This window comes from Schistocerca americana, chromosome 6, assembly GCF_021461395.2.
Source record: "Schistocerca americana isolate TAMUIC-IGC-003095 chromosome 6, iqSchAmer2.1, whole genome shotgun sequence".
NCBI classification, from domain to species: domain Eukaryota; kingdom Metazoa; phylum Arthropoda; class Insecta; order Orthoptera; family Acrididae; genus Schistocerca; species Schistocerca americana.
Window position 1 is genome coordinate 402,954,122 of NC_060124.1, and position 25,212 is coordinate 402,979,333.

Below are 25,212 nucleotides of genomic sequence, written 5' to 3' on the forward strand. Positions count from 1 at the left end.
GCAGCCATCGTGGATTTTCCGTTGCCCGATAGTACATATTATGCCGGTTTACGTTACTACTGTTGGTGAAGACGCTTCGTCACTAAACAGAACGCGTGCGAAATATCTTTTATCGTCCAGTAATTTTTCTTGTGCCCAGTGGCGGAATTCTACACGACGTTCAAAGTAGTTGCCATGCAATTCCTGGTGCATAGAAATATGGTACAGGTGCAATCGATGTAGATGTAGCATTCTCAACATCGACGTTTTTGAGACTCCCAATTCTCGCGCAAATTGTCTGCTACTGATGTGCGGATTAGGCGCGACAGCAGTTAAAACACCTACTAGGGCATCATCGTTTGTTGCAGGACGTGGTTGACGTGTCACATGAGGCTGAACACATCCCGTTTCCACAAATAACGTAACTAGCCGGTGAACGGTCCGGACACTTGGATGATGTCGTCCAGGATACCGAGCAGCATACGTAGCACACGCCCGTTGGGCTCTGAGCACTATGGGACTTAACTTATAACGTCATCAGTCCCCTAGAACTTAGATCTACTTAAACCTAACTAACCTAAGGACATGACACACATCCATGCCTGTGGCTGGATTCGAACCTGCGACCGTAGCGCCTAGAACCGCTCGGCCGTTGGGCATTTCGATCACAATAGCCATACATCAACACGATATCAACCTTTCCCGCAATTAGTAAAAGGTCCATTTTAACACGGGTAATGTATCAGGAAGGAAATACCATTCACGCTGGCGCGATGTTACGTGATACCACGTACTATTTCGTTTGTGACTAATACAGCGCTATGTATCACAAAGCGAAAAAAGTGGTCCAACTAAAACATTCATATTTCTTAACGTACTACACGAATATGTAATAAAAATGAGGGTTGCTATTTAAAAAAAACGCAGTTGATATCTGTTTGACCTATGGCAGCGCCATCCAGCGGGCCAACCATAGGTCCATCTGTTTTCCCCCTTCAAGCTAGATGAGTATCGTTTTTTGTAGTTTTTTCGTTTGATGCTTATTTCGAGATATTTGGCCCGGTCACTATCAATGGACAACACACACACACACACACACACACACACACACACACACACACATATATATATATGTATATATATATATATATATATATATATGTGTGTGTGTGTGTGTGTGTGTGTGTGTGTGTGTGTGTGTGTGTGTGTGTGTGAGTGGGTGGGTGGTGGGGGGAGGGGTACTCGTTGGAAAAGACGCGGAAATATTATATGAATGGCCATAACAAAAGCAAGAAAGTCTATGGAAAAGCAAGAAAAGTGATACCAATCAAAGGACTAATTAATAATTATCTTATAACGATTCGCTTTCAGCATCTGCACATCTACTATAGTCACGTTAGCAATGTATTCCCTCCCTTTTCTGTATTTTTTTGCACCCTGGAACTGTGTTTTCTGGGGCACGGTTGTTTGCCCCATCCTATAAATGGGGTGGAAAAGATAACAAAAACAAGAAAGTTTGTGGAAAACAAATATAATGACACCACTCAGAGGAATAATTAATAAGTTCCTGGTAACAGATCACATTCAACAAGGAGAGAGCATATTGTGTATATTGCTCTTCTATAGAGTGTATTATAATTTGCTGCCAAAATTCTGACTTGACATTAGAAGTAGTCTTGCACTGGATGTGTTCTGGGTTGTTCATTCACGCTTGTGATTATATTTTGTAAAAGTTAAGTAATTAATACTACTCGTATTAACATTCGTGCAACTTTCATATGATATTTCATTTATAGATACACCGTTATTTTAAGTTCTCATATGTTCTGACATGTGATTTCTGCTTTTTTTTTGTTTTTTTTAATTTGTGAGTGAGACTGTTTATTATTTCAGATTATTCTATTTCAATATACTTGTAAGTTTGATGGAATTATTGAAGTCGATTTTTCTCAAGCACTGCAGTTTTGAGTTGTGTCACTGTTCTTGATGGGGTGCAATACAGACACTCGTTTTTGCGTCGACTTATTTGCGAGTGGAACAGGACACGACAGGACGTCTGCCGTAGGTGCTGGGGGCTCAGCACTCGTACCTCAGACCCCGAGGCCGGGACTCGGTGTAGCAGCGGGATCCGGACGAGGTGAGCTGAGGTGAGGCGGCGAGGCTGAAGCAGTGCAAACACGGCAGGCACACGCCCGCCCGTCACGGCGCAGTCCAGCGCGTGGGTGGCGGGGGTGGGCTCCCCGCTGTCCAGCGCCTCGCACCGTACCGTGCGGGCCGGCCGGCACGTGGCGCGCTCCCACGCCGCCCAGCTCAGACAAACACACGTGCCGACCGTGCGACCCGTGTTGTTGGGGAACTCGCTTCCCCGCACTGCGATCCTGCCGTTATTTTTCTTAGCGGCTACGTCAGCATGCGAACGATCCAGAAGCAGCGCAGCGTCAGCCTGCTGGTTCTCTTCCCCAATACCACATAAATGTATGTCCGCAATACCTTCACATTACAAGTTCCCCACCTTGCGCAACATTTACGAAATCCCCGAGCGGTTTATTTCCAGCCTAGTCGCTTTGAAAATTGTGGCTGAAGCATACAAAGGAACATTTTCACTGTGATAATATCTCAGTGCAGTCAAGCTGAAGAGCAAAAGAGAGGGTGTTTGGCTAAAATATGCTTTTAAAACCGAATTAAATTACAATGCAAAGTCATTTATCCCTCCCCCACCCCCCAAAAATTTGCGTCGACATAGAGTGTACGAGCAATAATGGATGAAAACCAGAAGTGGAATGAGCATGACACTGTAAGAAGCCGTTAGCATCTCTCCATGACCTACAAAATTATGAAAAGCTTTTTCTTCTTGACCTGAAAAAGGAATTGTACACATACAAGAATTTGAGCCCTTTTTGGACCAAGGTAAGGCCTAAAATCACTTACCTTGGTCTAAAAAGGGGTCCAATATTCAGGAACACAAATTTTCAGTATATTTGCAGCAACTATTAAACACTTGGTTTGAGATAAATCAGTTTCAACAGATTTTGGCAGACGTTTTGATAGGCAACTCCTTCTACTCTATACATGAATATCTGTAAAGAAACTGTTAGACCAGATTAAGTAAAAATGTTTGTTAGATTTCAGTCTCGACAGCACTTGGTCACAACTGTCAAGATTAGGTATTTTGTATATGATATATTTATTAAAAGTGCAAAACTATGTTCCAATCTGATAGTGTATTAATTCAGTAAATACTAGCAGCTACAGTTATCTGTAATTCGTAAACCTATTTTGACAATCTCCTGACGAGTGATCAGGGTAGTAAGTATTGTAGTCAAATGTTTTATGTTCATATTATACTTTCTAACTTGTTGCACGCTCAGTAGGATCATCTCATTTTTGGGTCTATGTAATTAAAACTGAATGTAGCCTAATCTAATCTAATCTGTTAGTTTAATCTAATCTAATCTATTGTTTACAGCGATTTCTCAGGAAAGCTCACTGTACCTGTAACTGCTTATGCATGCCTGCATTCGTCATATTTGTGATGTTCGATTCTTTGATCATATTTCATCATCATTTGCACAGCGATCCTGGCTGCTGGCTGCTTGCAGACAAGCTGTGTCTTCTGACGAGTCTTACTAACGCATACTTCCTCTCATTCCTCTCCTCTGAAGCACATGGCAAAAACACTCGTTCCTGTCGGAGTAAAATTCTTCCTGTTTCACTCCATCTTTCAGACACTTTCTCCCAGCCCTTCTCAGTAGCAGGAATGCCAGTCTGGAATAACATCGATTATTATATTAGACAACAGAGTAGCCGGCCGGTGTGGCCGAATAGTTCTAGGCGCTTCAGTCTGGAACCGCGCGACCGCTACGGTCGAAGCTTCGAATCCTGCCTCGGGCATGGATGTGTGTGCTGTCCTTAGGTTAGTTAGGTTTAAGTGGTTCTAAGTTCTAAGGGACTGATGACCTCAGATGTTAAGTTCCATAGTGCTCACAGCCATTGAAACCATTTTGAACAACAGAATAACAACTCACCTTCAGAAGACAATTAATAACATGTCTACCGATGCAACAGTAATGACTAACTACCATTGTCCTATACGCACTCATCCTCCACATTACCCAGTATCCTTAGCCAATGCAGTCAACATAAATTTCTTTTCCCAGCACTCGCTATATCATAAAACATCTATTCTGTAAACTTCTAAATTACTTTTATCCTTGACACTATTATTATTGTTATTATTATAAATATTACTATCACTATTATTATTATTATCATTACCATTATTAGTGGGAGCAACAGCAGTAGTAGAAGTACCGTCAGCATTAACTTTATTTGCCCGTAGTCAGTAAAATTTACTCAATTTTACACCATAGATACTTAAATCAATTTAATCATGTTTGTCATATTAAAATAGTTATTTGTAATGTATCAGTGAAGTAAAAAAAGGTGCTGTATGTGTGAAACGCTGTTCCTATGTATGAGAGGGTTGGACGGCCCTACTCTGGTCAGGTTAAGAAATAAATGAAATCAAATAAAGTAAGAGAGTAAAACAAAATGAAAATTAGGAACTGCACATATTCGCTTACTATGTAGTGTTTTACGTGCTCATCTGTGCCCTTGCTCGATGTAAATACTAACGATCTTGGTTAAGTGAATATCTTCTGGATTATCAGGCCGCGTCACGTTTCTTCTAAAATGATCGACGTTTCGACCCGTCTTCTGGAATGTTTCTCAAGATCCTCTGGTGTCCACTACTGCTAGAAAACTGTCACAGACGAGTGACGCGTCCTCTTATAAAGGAGGAGTTTTCACTCATTCGTGCTTGAGAAGTGATAGTACTGATTAAAAATTCATATGGCTACCATTGGTGGGCCATAGTCATAGGCTAATATTCACGCTCTGATGCAGAAGAAGGGGCGTTGTTAGCAAATCTTCTTTGGATACCATTGGCGGCCCATCGTCATTGGGTAGAAAGGCACAATTCCACACTTACGCTGGAGACGGGTTATAGGCTGAGTTCATGCTACCGCTATTGGTTGCTCGTCATCATTGGCTAGATTCTAAACGGACAGAGGAAGATAGGGGGAATGACTACCCAAAGTATTATTATCCGCCGAGGTTACCTGCAACGTGTTGTTTACTCCGCTCACTCACCGTGGCCGCGTATTTACTTCCTTGATGGCGGGGAGCCACGATGCTGGAAGGCCATAGCAGTCCTCTCTATTGAAATTAGATGCATTTTTGGAAATTTCAACCGCTTCTCCGACCTTTTTTGTATCAATGTTTATTTCCTTAGCCAGTACAGTTCTCATGATGTTCTGATTTTGAACTTTTTTTTAGCCGCAAGTGCAGTTCGTGTTCCTTCCTGCGTTCTTTAACAGTTGCTCCTGTTTCGCCTGTATACACTTTGCCGCAGCCACATGTCACTTGAAAGACGCCTGCATTGTGGAGGCAATCAGGTACATCCTTTTTCCGTTGGAAAAAATCTTTTATTTTGTTTTGACTAAAGAAAGATGTCTGAATATGGTTCAAATGGCTCTGAGCACTGTGAGACTTAACATCTGAGGTGATCAGTCCCCTAGAACTTAGAACTACTTATACCTAACCAACCTAAGGACATCACACCCATCCATGCCCGAGGCAGGATTCGAACCTACGACCGTTGCGGTCGGGCGGCTCTAGACTGAAGCTCCTAAAACCGCTCAGCCACACCGGCCGGCGATGTCTGAATCCCATTTTTCTTTAAAATTCTGCTTATGCGGTCAGTGACCCAAAAAACGAATGGTAACCTGTCTTCATTTTAATTGCCTGTGCTGTCTCTCTGTCTTTTTAGTTCACCTCTTAAAACTAAAGGATACCTTTCTCACTTATAATGACAATGTGAAATAAGTGATGCGTCACTAATGTTTACCACAAATATCTGAAATTAAGACCAGTCAGTTTGTAGGACTTGGTAAGCAGATACAAGACGTCTGCACGCGTTTTATGAAGCCTTCGTTAAGTCTAGTATTGAAAATCGATGGTAACTTTTTTATCACCAAGTCATTCATTCCATAAAATACTGGTTGCGGTAAAGGTATTAGGTGCGAACAAGGGCTTATCACACACGCCCATTTCCTATTTTCTGTGCAGAGCCTTCATTGTGAATTCGTTTCTTCTTTTCATGGTACGTATAGCAAACAGAGCATCTTTTGTTCTAAAATCGTCAGCATGTATCTACTTTGCCTGGCCTCCACTGGAACGTTTGTGCTACAACCTTCAGCGGGTACTCTAAAAAGGGAGGATCTTGATATATTTTACTTGACTGGAATGAAGGCGCTAACCCAAGGATGAAACGACGGACCCACCAGTTGCTAATTAAATTTTTAGTTAGTGTTTGTTGGGTTTAAGCAGGGACTTCACTGAGTGCACAGTAGGATTCCAGTATGCGTCCTAAGGAAGTTCAGTCTTCAGTGTACTTTGCAGAATTGTTTGCTGTCCTGAGGGCACTGGATCATATCAGACATCATCGTGATAAGAAAATCCTCATATGCTGTGATTACAAAAGTGGCTTGCTTGCTATTGGACATTTGTGTCCAGTGCATAGGATGGTCTAAGATATCGGAGACGCTCCTTTCCGCATTCAAAGGCAGGACGGTTCAGGGGAAATAGCAACCTTCATTGCTCGGGACTGATGCAAGCAGTCACCACATGTGTGACATTAAGTTGTGTATCTTTCTAGGGTTTTGTCCTTATGGCTGCTTTCCAAAATGTTGTCCAAGATTTTAGTGCATTGTGGAATGGCTGGGTCACCCATCGTTTTTAAAACCACTCAGTAGTCTGACCCCTCCCAACTGTATCTGTCCAGTTTTTTTACAACTGATTTTATCTGCAATTATTCTGTTGAGCATTTATCTTTATTTCATGGGTTATCTTTTATGAACCTCCAAATATCGATGTGTTTCAAATTCCTGTTCACTGGTCTACATTTACGAGCATAATCTGGTTTCCGAAATGGTTCAAATAGTTCAAATGGCTTTGAGCACTATGGGAATTAACATCTGAGGTCATCAGTCCCGTAGAACTTGACAGTGCAAGATAGGGGGAATGTTTACCCAAGATATTATTATCCCCCGAGGTTACTTCAATAATGGTTCAAATGGCTCTGAGCACTATGGGACTTAACATCTTAGGTCATCAGTCCCCTAGAACTTAGAACTACTTAAACCTAACTAACCTAAGGACATCACACACATCCATGCCCGAGGCAGGATTCGAACTTGCGACTGTAGCAGCCCCGCGGTTCCGGACTGCAGCGCTAGAACCGCACGGCCACCGCCGCCGGCCGAGGTTACTTGGACCGCGTTGTTTATGCCGCTCAAACACCCTTGTCGCGTATTTACTTCCTTAATGTCGGGGATCCTATAGCCATCCTCCCTATTGAAATAAGATGCATTCTTAGAAAATTCAACCGCTTCTCGGACCTTCTCTATGAACAGGCTGACGGCCTTGCTATGGCATCACCCATTTCACCAGTTGCAGCTGACGTTTTTATGGAACACTCTGAGCAACAAGCGTTAAGTAGTGCTCCTTTGAAGCCTTCTTGTTCGCTCCGCTATTTGGACGATACATTTGTTATATAGCCACACGGCGAAGAAGAACTTCATACGTTCCACAACTTCTTAAATGGAATTCACGCCAAAATAAAATTTATCTTTGAGATTGAGAGTGAGGTCGGTCTCCCGTTCCTAGATGTGTTCGTATACAGAAGATCTGATAACACTCTAGTTCACAGTGTGTACAGAAAGCCGACAAACACAATCAGGTATTTAGATGCCACTTCGCCCGACCACATAACCCAGAAGCAAGCAGTACTCAACACTCTGTCTTCATGTGCCTTCCGTATCAGTGATGACGGCAACTTGGAATCAGAGTAGCATTTTTTAAAGAGGACATTGAAGGCAAATGGGTATGATAGTTATTCAATCGACAGCGATTTTACTCGCAACATTTATAAGGGCTAATACGGGTCTAGGACTTCGACACACCTTTGCTTTCCAGTGACACTTGTTCTTCTGACTGAACGATCTAGGCAGGTTTCTTGACTCGCCCTCAGAGCTTTACATTTGCCAGTATTTCACTTCTGCCAACCAAATTTCACAGAAGTTCTCTTCCACCTTTCGGTACCAGAACTGCTGGATAAAAGGATATTACGAAGAAGTGGCTTGGCCGCAGCCTATGTGATGGTTTTAAGACTGCAGGACAGTATGGGGTGATATGAAATTCCTGTCTGATTTACATTTTATGACGCCAGCGGCTTAGCACTTGTGTTTTAATTTCAAGCGACAAGCTACGTGCAAATGTGGATCTCGTCTAAGTAAAATCATTTGCATGTATATAGTAACTTAAAAAGAACAAATGTCAAAACGGTGTGACATAAATTTGAGTTTTATATCAAGCAACGCGCCTCCAGCTATATCCGTTTTATTTTATTACCTAGATACGGCCGCTGAACAGTAACATTGCTGTATATTTCAATTCCTAAGACATTCTCTCAGTTACATTGCCTGAGGATTTCTGAAATCTCTAATTTGTACAGATCTAGAGCAAATTAGTGAGGTGGTTTTTTTTACTTGGGATAAGGTTAGGTGAGAGCAATACAAAGAGTTTTTGTGTACCGCTAAATGGCTGTTGTGGGCACAGCGGTGTAAATGGAGAAACACAAATTTCCGCTCGTAATTAAATGTGTACTGTAATATAATTATGCTGACGAAAATTAAGTTCATATATGAACATCGTTTCGTTTAATTAGAGAGTAATGTATGGAAATAAATGAAATAAGGGGCCAACAGACAGTGTTGCGCTGCGTTCGCCAGACGTAGTTTTTACGTCATCTTGACCTCCAAGATAACTACTGTTTCTCTTTTATTATTGTACACTGATCGTTATACTGCATTCTGAGTCATGTGCTGCTATGTCTTTTACCCGGAGTAAAATAAAAGAGCTTTCAAAATGAGGACATCCTGTCTAAAATGGGGAGTGTGCTATTGCCATGAAAAATGTGTAATACGATGAGTTACAGGTGCAGCGAGAATATTTGATGTGAACTCTGTAGGGAACTTCGTTATCTTAACGTTTGACATCAGTGTACGCTATGCTTCGCAGGGCGCGCATGACGTGTTGATAGCATTTACGCTTGGTATGATTTTGGCTTGTCGCTGGGAATGAGAGATTGCTTCGCCGCGAGAGTGCCTACATAACCAGTGGCGGACGGGGTATAACCCTGCGACCAACTACAGGGTGGTCTAGCACGCAGCAGTGACAGCTGGGCGTCTCTGTTGACTGAGAACGTACGACTGCTCTGCAGTGGCCTAACGCTGATGGAAGGCGACGACCACGCCCAAGGAGAGTTATGGGCGCCACCACGCATGCTGGGAGCTTGACTGTCGTCTGCCTGACCGCTGAGGGAAGCGAGCCTGCTTGGGGAAATGTTGCCTCCCCATATTGTGAACTATGGTGAGACACGCCCACCCCGTTAGCCGTGCGGTTGAACGCACAGCTTTTCAGATTGGGAAGGAGCGCCCGGACCCCAGCACTAATCCGCCCAGCGGACGTGTGTTGAGGTCCAGTGAGCCAACCATACTGTGATTGGTTTTTAGGCGGTTTTCCATCTGCCTCGGCGAATGCGGTCTGGTTCCCCTCATTCCGTCTCAGCTACACTATGTCGGCGATTGCTGCGCAAACAAGTTCTCCACGTACGCGTACACCACCACTACTCTACCATCCAAACATAGGGGTTAAACTCGTCTGATGTGACACGTTCTCTAAGGGTGGGTGGGGGGGGGGTGTTGGGAGGGGGGGGGGGCAACGGGGGCCGAACCGCACAATAACCCTGAAAGAGTGGTTCGGTGCGGTTCAGCGGAGGGGTGAAGTGGACTGAGTAGTCGTCATGGGGTTGTGGACCACTGCGGCTGCGGCGGGGGTGGAGCCTCTCCATCCTTTCTAGGTCCCCGGTTAACATACAATATACTACAATACAGTGGTGAGATATGGTGGTAACGGGCATTAATTTCGTGCTCTGTTGCAGCAGCCAGGTTCTCTTCTTTTTGTTTGTTTCATTACTCCGGTCTGCTGTTGTGAGTTAGAGCGCTCGTTGGTATTTTGGTACTGACTGTGGGGAACATTTGTTAATCAATGGTTACTAATTCAACAAACTACTGAGCAACGAGGCTGTCGCGCGGAGTGCGGAAGCTGCGTTTTCTGTTATGTTATTTTGTAGACTACTTTTCCTGTTCTTTGTCTCATGTTTTCCATTTTATTAAGGCGTTTGGTACTTTGTTAGGCACCTACTGTTTAGGTTATTCGTGATTTGCTTGCTTCATGTAGTATTTAGCATCTTTATATAAGAATATACAGGCTACACTATCTCTGGATAATGGCCATTATTATGTGAAATACTCTCAAGAATTTGTAATTCTTTTTCGAGGTTGACATCTGACAACGGGATAGAAATAGCCCGATGGATACTAGAATAGAAAAACACCGTTTTATGCGCTTGGGGGTGGTTTGAATCAGTTGCTGTCGCTGCATAAAAATGTTAAAAATTGTTTAATGTCTTTCATTTGATGAAAATAGATTTTATTCAATATATTTTACTAGTGCTGTAAGTGTTTCATTCTGTCTCTATGTGTTCTTAATGCTTTATCATGAGGGACCTTAGGGTACCTTACCAAACAGACTGTATAATACATCCGCGAAATAAAGTACATTCTGATACAACGGCTGGTCATCTGAGTATATTAAGTCCATACTACTCCCAATTTGCGTGTCTTTTATTTTTCACTTTTTCCTCACTCGTCCACATTCTGTTATTATCTGTCCATTGTTTATTTTCTCATTGTTCGCTGGGCCTCACCCGTTGTTTCATTGCATTTGAATGGTAACTGCCATTGTCTGCTTTCGCTAACATTTTTTTCAATTATTAAGTTGACCTCTTGTCTTTTTTAAGAGGTATTCTTAAACACCGTTTTGCTTGGTCACTGTGCCGCAGGAACGTGTTATATAAAGTGAAAAGCCAAATAAAGTGGTACACCAGCATAATATCGTGTAGAGCGCCCACGAGCACGCAGAAGTGTCGCAACACGACGTGGCATGGACTAGACTAATGTGTGAAGTAGTCACCGATCCTGCAGGGCTGTCCATTAATCCATAAGAGAACGAGAGGCTGGAGATCTCTTGTGAACAGCATGTTACAACGCATCCCAGTTATACTCAATAATTCTCATGTTTTCATGCTTGTGGAGTTTGGCAGCCAGCGGAAGTGTGTTCCTGGAGCCATTCTGTAGCAATTCTGGACGTGTGGGGTGCCGCATTGTCTTGCTGGAATTGACCAGGTCCGTCGGAATGCACGATGGACATGAATGGATGCAGATCATGAAACACGATGCTTACACACCTGTAATCTGTCAGAGTCGTATCTAGATGTATCAGGGGTTCCCTATCACTCCAACTGCAACCCTTCCCCCCACTCCCACCCCCCTCACACACACACACACACACACACACACACACACACACCATTATAGATTCTCCACCAGCTTGAACAGTCTTCTGCTGACATACAGAGTCCATGGATTCATGAGTTTGTCTCCATACCCTTACACTTCCATGCGCTCCATACAATTTGAAAGGAGACCTGTCCGACCAGGTCCGACCAGGCAACATGTTTCCAGTCATCAATAGTACAATTTCAGTGTTGTCGGACCCAGGCGAGGCGTAAAGCTTTGTTTCGTGCAGTCCTCGAGGGCACATGAGTGGACGTTCGGCCCCGAAAGCCCATATCGATGATGTTTCGTTGAATGATTCGCACACTGACACTTGATGATGGCCCAACATTGAAATCTGCAGCTATTTGCGGAAGGTGTGCACTTCTGTCACGATGAACCATTCTCTTCAGTCGTCGTTGGTCCTGTTCCTGCAGGATCTTTTTATGGCCGCAGCGATGTCGGAGATTTGATGTTTTACAGGATTCCTAATATTCACCGTGCACTCGTGAAACGGTCGCACTCGCAAATCCTCACTTAATCGCTGCCTCGGAGGTGCTGTGTCCCATCCCTAGTGCGCCTACTACATCACCACATCTCACTTACATATCGATTACCTGCCATTGTAGCAGCAGTAACCGATCTAAGAACTGCACCGCACTTATTGTCTTACATGGGCATTGCCGACCGCGGCACCGTATTCTGCCTGTTTATATATCTCTTCGTTTGATTTATCACGCCTATACCAGTTTCTTTGGAGCTTCAGTGTAGTTACTTGTGGAGTTCTAGTATTTTCACCAAATGTCAGGGGAAATCCTAATGCATCATAGCTAATTGTAAGGCTTGCTTTTGTGGCCGCCTGCCGTTATTTCAATAGATGTCCTCCTTCTAAAATACTGTTACGATTCCTTGTTAGAAAATATTCACGATTTGTTCTGGCTATAATTTTAGTTTTAGTATTTACATTCTTAATCTGTGACTGTTCTCGGTATTACCACTGCACCTCTTGTTTCACAGTGATAACCCGTTAGAGCAGCTGCTAAAAATTTTTTTGACTGTTCTTGCACCGTTACCTGGTTATCTATGCCGTACTCAACTGTACTACACCTACTTATAAGTCATTTGATCCACTGATGAAACATTCGATTAACTGGTCCTCAAGTCAATTTAGCAGTTACGAGGTTTCTCAAAATATTTAACAGCCACTGTTGAATAACTGTGGTTTAACAGGACTTGATTTATGACTCATCTGTACTGCAACAGTGAAAGACAGTTGTCACTTATCCTTAAGCCTTTTCTTTTTTTTTATTTTTCTTCTCATGGTACGCTTTGATCAATACTTGTGCTGCAAGCCCTTTTCCTTTTTTAACTTTAAGAATTTTCGTTTCCTGTCATTTTATTGTTGCTGTATGGTTTACGTAGAAAAATTTTGATGTTTTCTAGTAAATTGTTGAAATATACTCTACTCTGTAGTCCGAGTGCATTTCCACCCACAAACCAGCTCCCTACTTTTACAGCCATATACCTTTTGTATCGGCGTCCAAAACAGAGAAGTGTATTCTACATTTAGCCAAGAAACATGCCTTCTGCAGCTTGGTTCATTTCTTACCGTGCAGCCAACAATGGCCTCAGTACGAGGGAAAGATGTTAAGCTCTTATGATGATATGTAGATTGTGTTGATACCATTACAACTTTTATACTTATATGGATATGGTGTCTGTTCTTTCTGACACGTCCGAAAGAACAGACACCATTGATGACCAGCATCCGTCTAGAACGAAATTAGAATTATATATTAATACCTTTAGAAGCTGATGGGCGTTGATATATATCAACGCGGTCAGGTGAAAATGCGTGCCCCACCGGGAATCGAACAGGGGATCTCCTGCTTACATGGCAGACGCTCTATCCATCTGAGCCACCAAGGATACAGAGGATAGTGCGACAGGTCATGACCGTCACCATATCCATATAAGTATATAGTTCTGGCAATACCGGCTATAACCTTCTTCTTCTGTGAGAATGCACATATATTACGCAAAATCTTACAGGACTTGGTAAAAATGTCTTCCACGAGTAATGAGTATGTTAGGTATGGACATATAACGTGAGAATGTGGGTCTCGCGGGTAGCAAACGCTAGATAGTCCCTGCAGCGGCACTATCCTTGGTGCCCTCGGTGGCTCAGATGGATAGAGCGTCTGTCATGTAAGCAGGAGATCACGGGTTTGCGTCCCGGCCTGGCACAAATTTACACCTGTTCCCGTTGATATATATCAACGCCTGTCAACAGCTGAAGGTATTAATATATGACTCTAATTTCATTACAACTTTTGTCTTTTGTAATGTCGGTGACTGTAGTGCAATAACGTGAATCAAATGCCAGCTTATCTGTGAAATATACCGGGTGATCAAAAAGTCAGTATAAATTTGAAAACTGAACAAATCACGGAATAATTTAGCTAGAGAGGTACAAATTGACACACATGCTTGGAATGACATGGGTTTTATTAGAACCAAAAAAATACAAAAGTTCAAAAAATATCCGACACATGGCGCTTTATCTGATCAGAATAGCAATAATTGGAATAACAAAGTAAGACAAAGCGAAGATGATGATCTTTACAGGAAATGCTCAATATGTCCATCATCATTCCTCAACAATAGCTGTAGTCGAGGAATAATGTTGTGAACACCACTGTAAAGCATGTCTGGAGTTATGGTGAGGCATTGTCGTCGGATGTTGTCATTCAGCATCCCTAGAGATGTCGGTCGATCACGATACACTTGTGATTTCAGGTAACCCCAAAGCTAATAATCGCACGGACTGAGGTCTGGGGACCTGGGAGGCCAAGCATGACAAAGTGGCAGCTGAGCACACGATCATCACCAGACGACGCGCGCAAGAGATCTTTCACACGTCTAGCAATATGGCGTCGAGCGCTATCCTGCAGCCGGCCATGCTGGCCGTGCGGTTCTAGGCGCTTCAGTCCGGAACCACGAAACTGTTACGGTCGCAGGTTCGAATCCTGTCTCGGGCATGAATGTGTGTGATGTCCTTACATTAGTTAGGTTTAAGTAGTTCTAAGTTCTAGGGGACTGATGACCTCAGAAGTTAAGTCCCATAGTGATTGCAACCAAAGATCCGACCGAGTAAGACTCTGAGGTCCGGGTACAAACCAGAAAATAAGGAGGAGGTCAGGTAGACAATGAAACTAACCTCTTGTCCCGTACTGTAGCGCCTGGACACGTTTCATGTCTGCTGGAATCGTTGCCATAATCTTGAGATCACACTTTGCGGCACACGGAGGGCCCGTGCTACGACGTTCTGTGTTTGACCAGCCTCCAGTCGCCCTAGTATTTTACCCCTCATGTCATCATATGTGTTGTTTGAGCCATTTTCAGCACACAGTCACCATTAGCACGTCTGAAAACGTCTGCACACTTACTCACTGCACTGTACCCTGATATGCACCAATACACCTCTGCGTACGTGGACTGCTGCCAGCGTCACCGTGCGACGATCGCAGGTCAAATGCACTGCATGGTCATACCCTGAGGTGATTTAAACCCACAAACCGCCCACCACAGCGTTGTTTCACCATGTATCAATATTATCATTAATTTATGAGCATGAGTGTAGAACAGTGGCAACAAAAAGGAATTAGCAACAAAAATAGAGAAAAAGCCAACAAACTCCAAAATAACGGCGATTAAAAAAACTGAATGAGTGGAGCTTGAAACACTCGATTGATCCACAGCGCTTCAGTTGTCCACAGCTCATGACAGAGGTTCCTCTGGATCATGGAGTCAAGGGTTCAATCCCCGCCGGATTTGAGTTTCTTCGAGTGGGAATCTGTTTTATTCCTAACCATTTCATCTCATCTTCATCACCGAGGTGCGCAAGTCACCGAAATGACATAACGTAAAAGACCTTCAGTCGAAGAACCCCAGCGATGGACTCTGTTATGTGAAGCGGTCAGTTCATTTATTTCATTTCAACGCTGCTGTTGAATATGGAAGAAGTATCACAGGAGGTTTCTGTCAGAGCCTAATGCTCAAGTGGAGAGGATACCAGTATTGAGTTCATTTGATGATGTCACTTCTGAATGATATAATGAAGAAAGCGATGACAACTGTTGGATGTAAAACAGGATCGTTAAGTTCTGTCGATCTTTCAGTACGCTCCCCAGTCCTCGCCCGCACTGCTCAATGGGAAGTGGTCAATTACTCCCACTCCAGTCATCGGATTCCGATCTTGATACACTTTCCAAGCACAAAGGGGCCCGTAAAGGGCCGCACCCGTATGTACTCAGGCATACTGCAAGCTGTACAGCGATGCTGCTGTCTTTAAAAACCGTGATAACCAGAACGAATTTTCACTCTGCAGTGAAGTGTGCTCCGATTCGAAACTTCCAGGCAGATTTAAAACGTGCGTCGAATCGGGGCTACAGCCTGGGACTCTTCCCATCCACGATTAAATGCTCTACACACTGATGAGCAGTTGGACTTTCGTATTTTATATGTATATGGTACGTGAAGTTCAGAACTCAAACATACCTCTCCCAAAGTATTTCGATCCAAGTCTAAAAAATGACCGAGAGAATCGTTTTTGAATATTAAAACCATATTTGATGTACTACGATAATGCTCTTATTGTTCAGCGAGCAGTGTGGTTCTCTGCTCGAGCACTCGCTCCGTGTGGAATGGGGTTTGGGTTCTTTTCGGGCAGTTCGAGCACTACGTCATATGAACATAAAATTGATCAGATATGTGCTTGTTAATAAAAGTAATTGTGTTACTTATGAAAAATGTATGTCTTTTTATTTCTACACTACGCCAGAAAAATTAGAGGATTACTTTTTCGAAATCGCATAACCGCCTCCCTTCCGACGCATGTTTGAAAATTGGCTCGCAGGTGCCTACAGGGTTCGTATGCAATTGTACAAAAGCATGGCGCCCTGCCACATAACCCTAGGTCTCGGCGATGCTTCAAAAGGTCACAGGCGGGAAGTTAATGTGAGCTGTAAGGTTAATTAATGATGTCACATTGGTAGCAATTTGTACCACAATTCTGCCGAATGCCATCGTGCGCGTGTAACGAGATGGAAAGATTTTCACATCCTCAACTACCCCAACCACTTGCCTTCCTCTGACGTCATTGCGATGGAGGTCACAACGGCGCCACACAGCGGTAGAATCACGCTTTTATCTTATGGATGGCGGAGGGAAACGTTACAGACAAACCGCCAGTCAGAATCGACCCTCTGAGTGGTATGGTGCAACATTAACATGCGCGTGAATGAAACGGCAAAGGGTCCCTCTAAACCTGCCCAGTTCGGAAACACCCTCTGTGCCAGCCACACGCCTTGGTTCATAATGTTGCAGGAAGCTGAATATGTGTCGAAGTTGCTAATAGATACGTAACTTTATCAACAAAATTGCATGGGTGGTACCGAAGGTATTACCGAACTAAGGGTCTTACATATCTCGTTCAGATTTCGTCGAATAGTTTTCAGCTGTCTCTACCGGAGCAAAAACTCTACTCGCACTCCAAATGGATCAGATTACATCCAGTGAGGTTGCAGACGCACGATGTCCTTCGAGAATGACTGAAACGCCAAGGGATTGGCAGCGGTGTCGTACGTTGTCAAACATGTCATCTTTTACTTATCGCACTTCGAATTGTCGTTTCCGAGAGCGAAATGTGTGGTACCATTAAAGTTCTTTAAGCCACCCTCTGAGGCATGTTCTGAGCGGCCTTGTGTCTGAAATGTTTTCGTCAGCCACCAGTAAGATGGTTCAAATGGCTCTAAACACTATGGGACTTAACATCAGAGGTCATCATAGACTTAGAGCTACATAAACCTAGCTAATCTAAGGACATCACACACATCCATGCCCGAGGCAGGATTCGAACCTGCGGCAGTAGTATAGAAGACCGTGTAATTTTAACACTGGGTGTCTTAGTCCTGACGTCCGTCTCAGAGGCGTGAAAAGAAGGGACGAAATGTGGGCTAGAATGGGTGTGACGCCCATCCCATAGTTTAATAGAGGTACGGTGGCGCTGGGCAGATTGTGGTGAAATTCGGTGCCAATGTGATATAATTAGCTCACCTTACAGCTCACAGGAACTTCCGAGCTGTGGCCTCCAATTTTGCATGTTTCAACACCTTGCTGTTTGAAGTGGTGCCGATCCCGAGGGTGACTTCGCAGGGTTCATTGCTTTTGCATCGGGTTACACAGAAAGATTGTAGACATCTTTAAATTAAATTTCAAACTTACGCGTCGCATTGGGAAAAAATTACGGAGATCCTAAAAAGTGATGCTTTAATTTTGCTCCACAGACAAGTTATGTGTGTCACACACAAATACTATGTTCTTTGCAAAAAAATTCTTGGATACCGATCATTAATAAAAAGTAGTTATTCAAGACTTTATAATTTAAAAAATGAAAATTAAAATTTATTCTATTTCTCTAATTTTTTGCTCTTTACAATTCACGTAGTGTATAAGCTCTTACAACACGAACCTCTATTAAAAAATTTAACTCTGCGAGAAGGTCCACAACGCATCTAACGGGCACACCACCCCATAACTACTCTGGTTATCGGAAGCATGGCCCCTTCGCTTAGTATATTAAAAATAATCCCAAAATTTCTGAGTCGATTTTCTCGAGTATTATTTAGAGATGCTTTGAACCGTTTTGGGAAAGGTAGAACTGTGTTCTCGACTTCACATGCTATAACTATAGGAAGCTTATTGCCCTGTCGGCTTCATGTCACCTATACAAGCACGACTGAGTAACGTCGCGGGTTTTATCTTAGAAATATTCCAGGACTAGCACGCCGGTACGAATGGATGTTACGGAGAAATTCGGTAACCACAGTGTGGCGGATTGTTAATAGAATTAATTTGCACTGTACATCAGAGTGTGCAATGGTTTCAAGTTCTCTGCCACATTAAAACTGTGTGGCACACTGAGAGACGAAACTGGAACATTTGCCCCAGGTTCTAATCCGTGTCTGGCACACAGTTTTAATTTCTTCTGGGAGCTCCATGAATGGGACATTCGAGGACATCTTGTCTTCTTTATCCCGTCATTATTTTGTCACTTTAATCTATATCTGGAGTAGGTCAAATTTTCTCTGATTGCTTTGAACAAGAGGCATAATTCCAGGTAATCTTTCGAAATGAGACTATATGTGTCAAAGGTTATAGTAGTATAGGGTTGACACTTAGAAGTCCTACCTCGTATTTTCTGGTTGTGGACGACTCCTTTGCTTTTGTTTCTCCTCCATTGTAGTAGTAACATCTTATCAGCGGCAGCTATTAGCATGTTGGAAGAAAAGAAAGGCTTGAATATCTCAACCGATCAGTCTCTCTGTATCCGTTTTAACCGTTACACCTTCCTGAACTGAAGATGAAGGACACTGGGCGCAGCCGCAATCTACCCACGGTCAGAAAAATGACACCGAATCCTCCCAAGCCCGCAAGGGTCTGAAAACGATGGACCGAATCCTCCCGTTTGAAGCAGGTAGCAGTTCTAAACGTTATGCATGCTCCAAGCAGGCAAACGAAAGCATATGAAGTTTTAGTAGAAGATGTAAAGATTTTTCGCGTGTTTTATATGTTTAAAAGTATTATTTTTTATCTTATTGAGATAAAGTCCACCCGGCACAGCGCCAACGACTAAGTGCCGCTCAAGGTCACTCGCAAAGCGTGCATAAGTGAATCAATATCTCTAGTTTAAAACATTGGAGGGGTAGGGAAAGAAGGTAAGGAACATGGCAGAGATAGTACAACATACAATTTGTATAATACAACATACAATGTGTCAGTTTTTGAGGATTCGGTCCTGTTACTTGCTTACCTACCTGGTTTTGGGAGGATTCGGGGCTGCGCCCAGGACACCGGGCCTCACATTTGAGTATATGCTTATCCAGTTGCAATGTCTTAGGTTCCAAGTGGCATTAAGTATTTTACACTGTCCAACCGTAATTAATCGGTAATAGGCCGAACACGTCTGTTCTAGTTTTAATTCAGATCTTGTTTAGCTATGTGTGCATGATGTATGGATCTGCAAAACCTTCGTTTGGAAATATAGAAGATGTTGCAACATGGAAAAAGTAGATTCGCCACTGATACCTCTAGAACCATCATCCTATTAAGAGTCTGTGATGAGGTTGATGGATTGGCGTTTAACATCAGGCGGTAAATCCTAATAGTGCTAAAGGCCTATAAAACAATATCCACACCACGCCTATTTATCATGCTGTTCCTGGCCTGCATTATTCGCGCAGGTTACCTTTTAGCGACAAGTGTTTTTGATTTTGCGGTTTTTCAACAAGGTTAAAGCATATCACTAAGTTGGCTCCTAAAGAAGCATAGAATTACTATAGATCTGAAAAGTTTTAAGAAGCATTGAACACCAATTTGATCTTTAAATGCCGGTTGTGGTGGCCGTGCGGTTCTAGGCGCTTCAGTCCGGAACCGCGCGACTACTACGGTCGCAGGTTCGAATCCTGCCTCGGGCATGGATGTGTGTGATCTCCTTAGGTTAGTTAGGTTTAAGAAGTTCTACGTTCCAGGGGACTGATGACCTCAGATGTTAAGTCCCACAGTGCTCAGAGCCATTCGAACCATTTGATCTGTATATCTGTGTTTGATAACGTATCAGACCGGTAACAGGGACTAGTGTACACTAATGGTTCAAAGCAAGACGACTCTCTTATCTGTTCATAGTATTCCCCTACCTGTCTTCAGATTTTACCTTCCTAGTGTATACTCGTACATTCTACTCACTGCAGATCTCCATCCTATGCTAAAGGCACTGAAACAGAAGAGGCGTCTTAACAGCGAACTGTTTCTCATGTGCTCCGATTCCCTAAGTACCCCAAAAGCGCTGCAAAACTCTATCCACCAAGAAAAGAGACATAAACAATTCAGGACAATCTCCTCTGTTTTCAGCTGCAAGAGAAGAAAGTGAAATAGATACCAGGACACAAAGGAAATTGGGCCAATGTGCAAGCAGATCAAGGAGTCAGTTAGGACTCCAGGCATCGTGAAGTGATTCAGTGTTTCATTTCCGTGGAGCATGTGATTTCGTTGATGAGTTAGAGAGTTATACAGCTGTGGTAAGATGATCGGCTGGCTCTGTCAGACGGTTTGTGCAGTTAAGTATACAAGCTGTAGCGTTCCTCATATTTCATACCCCATACAAGCAACGCTAACACATGCCTTTATACTCTTGAGAGAGAGCGTGATGTGATGCCTATGCATGTATATCACAATACGCAATAGGCTGAACTCTAGCTTAAGCCTTTAGGCACGAAATTTAAGTATGATGAACACTTGCTGGGTCATCCCTTTATGTTCCAGCAATCAGTCCGCCACAGTTACCTTCTATACAGCTCTAATGCTTTGCACAGGATTTTCCTGTTTTATTACATACTGAAGTAGCAAAAAACTGGTATAGGCACGCTTATTCAAGTGCAGAGATACGTAAACCGACAGAATACGGCGCTGCGGTCGGCAACGCCTGTATAAGACATCAATGTGTCTGGCGAAGTTGCTAGATCGGTTACTGCTGCTATAATGGCAGGTTATCAAAATTTAAGTGAATTTGAACGTGGTGTTGTAGTTCTCGTAAGAGCCATGGGTCACAGCGTGTACAGTGAATATTAGGAATCCGGTAGAACATCAAATATCTGACATCGCTGTGGCTGGAAAAAGATCCTGCAAGAACAGGACCAACGACGACTGAAGAGAATCGTTCAATGTGACAGAAGCGCAACCCTTCCGCAAATAGCTTCAGATTTCAACGTTGGGCCTTCAGCGAGTGTCAGCGTGCGAGCTTCCTGAAAATGGTCATGGCCATCAGGACGATGCTGTTTCAAGGGGAATCAATGATTTTAGAGACAAAAACGTATTTAAATGGTATCTACAAAGAAACCATGGGCAACAGAAAAAATACTTCAGTTGATCGACGAAAAAAGATAGTGCAAAAATATCCAAGGAAATTTAGAAATGCAGAAACACAGGTCACTTAGGAACGAAATAAATGAAAAGTGTAAGAAATCTAAGGCGAAATGACTGCATGAAAAATGTGAAGATATCGAAAAAGAAATGACTTTCGGAATGACTAAACAAGCATATAGAAATGACAAAATAATCTAAGAAGAAATGAAATTCAAGGGTGGTAACATTAAAATTTCAATGGGAATTTTAATTTCAAATGCAGAGGAGAGCGCTGATAGACGGAAAGAGTACACAGAGGGCCTCTATGAGGGGTAAGACTCGTCTGGAGACATAATAGAGGGGAAACAGGAGTCGATATAGAAGAGACAGAGGATCCTGTATGAGAAATAGAATTTACAAGGCCTTAGGAAGATGAAGATCATATAAGGCAGAAGGGATAGATAACATCCCATCAGAATTTCTAAAATCATTCGGGATACTTACAGCAAAAAAACTATTCATGTTGGTGTGTTGAATGTATGGGTCGGGCATTATACCCTATGAATTTCGAAAAAAATATCATCCACGTAATTCCGAAGAAGGAAAGAGCACACAAGTTCGAGAATTACCGCACAATCAGCTTAACGGCTCATGTATCCAAATTAATGACAAAAATAATACACAGAAGGATGGAAAAGAGAACTGAGGATGGGTTATAAAATGATTAATTTGGCTTTAGGAAAGGTAAAGGCACCAGAGGGGCAATTCTGACGTTCCTGTTCAAAATGGAAGCAAGACTAAAAAAAAGCAAATCAAGACACGTTCATACGATTTGTCACCCTTTAAAAAAGCGTTCGACATTGTCAAATTGCTCAAGAGCACCAAATTCTGAGAAAAATATGGTTAAGCTGTATAGAGAGACGGGTACTATACAATATGCACAGGAGCCAGGAGGAAATAATAAGAGAGGAAGCCAAAGCACTCGGATTAAAAGAATGTAAGACAGGGATTTACTTTCGCCACTACTGTTCATATTTTACGTTGAAGTAGCAAAGATGGAAATAAAAGAAAGGTTCCGGAGTGGAATTAAAAATCAATGTTAAATATCAATCAGTAACAAGATTCGCTAATTACATTGCTGATCTCAGTGAAAGTAAAGAAGAACTGCAATATCCGTTGAATGGAATGAAGTGTCACAGAGTTCAGAATGTGGACTGAGAGGAAATTGAAGAAAGAGGAAAATAATGAGAAGTAACAGAAATGAGAGCAACGCAAAAATTAAAAACAGAATTGATGGTCACGAAGTACACGAAGTTAAGGAATTCCGCTACCTAGGCAGCAAAGCAACAGAGAAACGGGATTCCGGAGAATACGGGATCGCCAGTAGAAAAGTGGGAAGAATGTGTTCGGCGATATTTTCAACATAGTGGTAACGAATACTTTGTTAAGGTGTGTCAGAAGGAAGAGATGTACTTGGAAATTACTAGGAGGCACTGGAAGGTTCCAGCTGGATTAATCCATGGTCAGACAGAGACTCTGAAATGAGAAACTGGATTGTAAGGCACACCCATGTGGAGATATAGACTCAAGTCACAAATAAGTAACGATGGAGAGCAGACTGATTTCCAGCGAATATGTTGGGCATCAGCTGGAAGATTGCTGCGGAACATACTTGGTTTCTGAACAACTGGAGGATGGTGAGACGTTTTTCACGTTTGCTAAGGACGTGGATACCGCTATTAGGAACAACAGCGTAGTGAACTCAGTTGAGGAGGAATGAACATTTCTCAAAAAATCAGTCACAATTGCTCGATCTGTAAAGATAGATGACTGCAAGAAACCTTGGGTAAGAGAAGAAATACTTCTAATGATAAACGAACGATACAAGAACAAATACATTCAGGGAAAGACAGGAATACAACAACATAGATCCCATAGGGAGGAATTAAATAGGAAGCGCAGGGTAGTCAAAGCGTAATCGCTGCAGAAGAAATCAAAAGAAATCGAAAAAGAAATGATCGTCAGTAGGACTTACACAGCGTACACGAGGGCGGTACGGAAGTAAGCGAAATGGAAACCACCTTGAAAACCAAAAATGTTTTATTGGCAACAGTTAGTTACACCTTCGAGCTACATCTCTACATAGTCGACGCACGACTTAGACATTTGCCGTAGTGTTGTACGAATTTTCCAATACCGTCGTCATACAAGGCAGCCACCAGCGTTTTCCGTGAATTCTCTACGCTGATCTACAGCTCCTTGTCTGTGCAAAATTGTTGGTTCAAAATGGCTCTGAGCACTATGGAACTCAACTGCTGAGGTTATTAGTCCCGTAGAACTTAGAACTAGTTAAACCTAACTAACCTAAGGACATCACAAACATCCGTGCCCGAGGCAGGATTCGAACCTGCGACCGTAGCGGTCTTGCGGTTCCAGACTGCAGCGCCTTTAACCGCACGGCCACTTCGGCCGGCTCAAAATTGTTGTCTTAATAGCCAGCGGTTCATGTAAGCAGAGATGAAAATCAGGGGGAGCCAATTACAGGCTGTATTGTGGGTGATCAGAACTTCCCATTGAAAATACTGCATGGGTTTCATTGCCCCTCTTATTGTGTAGAATCTATGAGACTGTAGATGTAGCATCAGACTGAAAATATCAGTCCCATTATTCCAAAGATAGTAGAGTTAGTTATGTGCGAGAGCGTAACAGCTCATGCATACAGACTGCTGACAAGAAAAATACACAGGAGAATTGGAAAAATTTGAGGATCTGTCAGCCGACGAGAAATTTGGCCAAAAAAAAGAAGTAAAGGCACAAAAGGTGCAATTCATACGTTGCAGTTGATAATGGGAGTAAGACTGGATAAAAATCAAAACACTTTCATGGAATATGTCTGCTCGAAAAGGCGTTCGAGGATGTAGAACGCTGCAAGATGTTCGGATTTAAGAAAAAAGTGGTAACCTATACGCACTAGAAACTAGAGGGAAGAATAATATTAGAGGATCAAGAACGAAGCGCTCGGATTAAAACGGATGTAAGTGTCGTAGATGACATTGTTATCCACAGAGGTAGTAGAAAAGGATAACAGGATGTGTCGCATGGAGTGAACAATCTAGTGAGTACAGAATATGGATTGAGAGTAAACCTGAAAAACACAAAAGTAAAGACAAGTACGAGGAATGAGAATAATAAATTTGATATCAAAATAGGTTGTCACGTAGTAGAGAAGGTTAAAGAATCCTGCTACCTCTTAAGCAAAACTTCGGACGACACAAGCATAGCACAAAAAGCAGTCTAGCGCAGGTAAAAAGAGCATTCCTGCCAGAGAGACGTCTACAGGTATAAAAACATAGACATTGATTTGGGGAAGAATATTCTCAGAATGTATGTTTGGTGGGCAGAGTAGTATGGCAATGAACCATAGACCGTTGGGAAATCGGAATGCAAGAGAATTGAAGCGTCTGAGACGTGGCGGTGCAGAAGAATATTGAAAATTCTGTATACTGATAAAATAATGAGATTATTGATGGAATGGGCGACGAAAGAAATACATGGAAGACACTGTCAAGAAGAAGCGGAGGATGATAGATAGACATCCGTTAAGGTATCACGGAACTATTTCTCTGCTACCACAGGGAGTTGTAGAGAGTAAACACTGGAGAAGACAGCAGATTTTGGAATACATCCAAAAAAAGAGTTGAGGACTTAGGTACGAGTGGTGCTCTGAGATGAGTAGGTTACCGCAGGAGAGGAA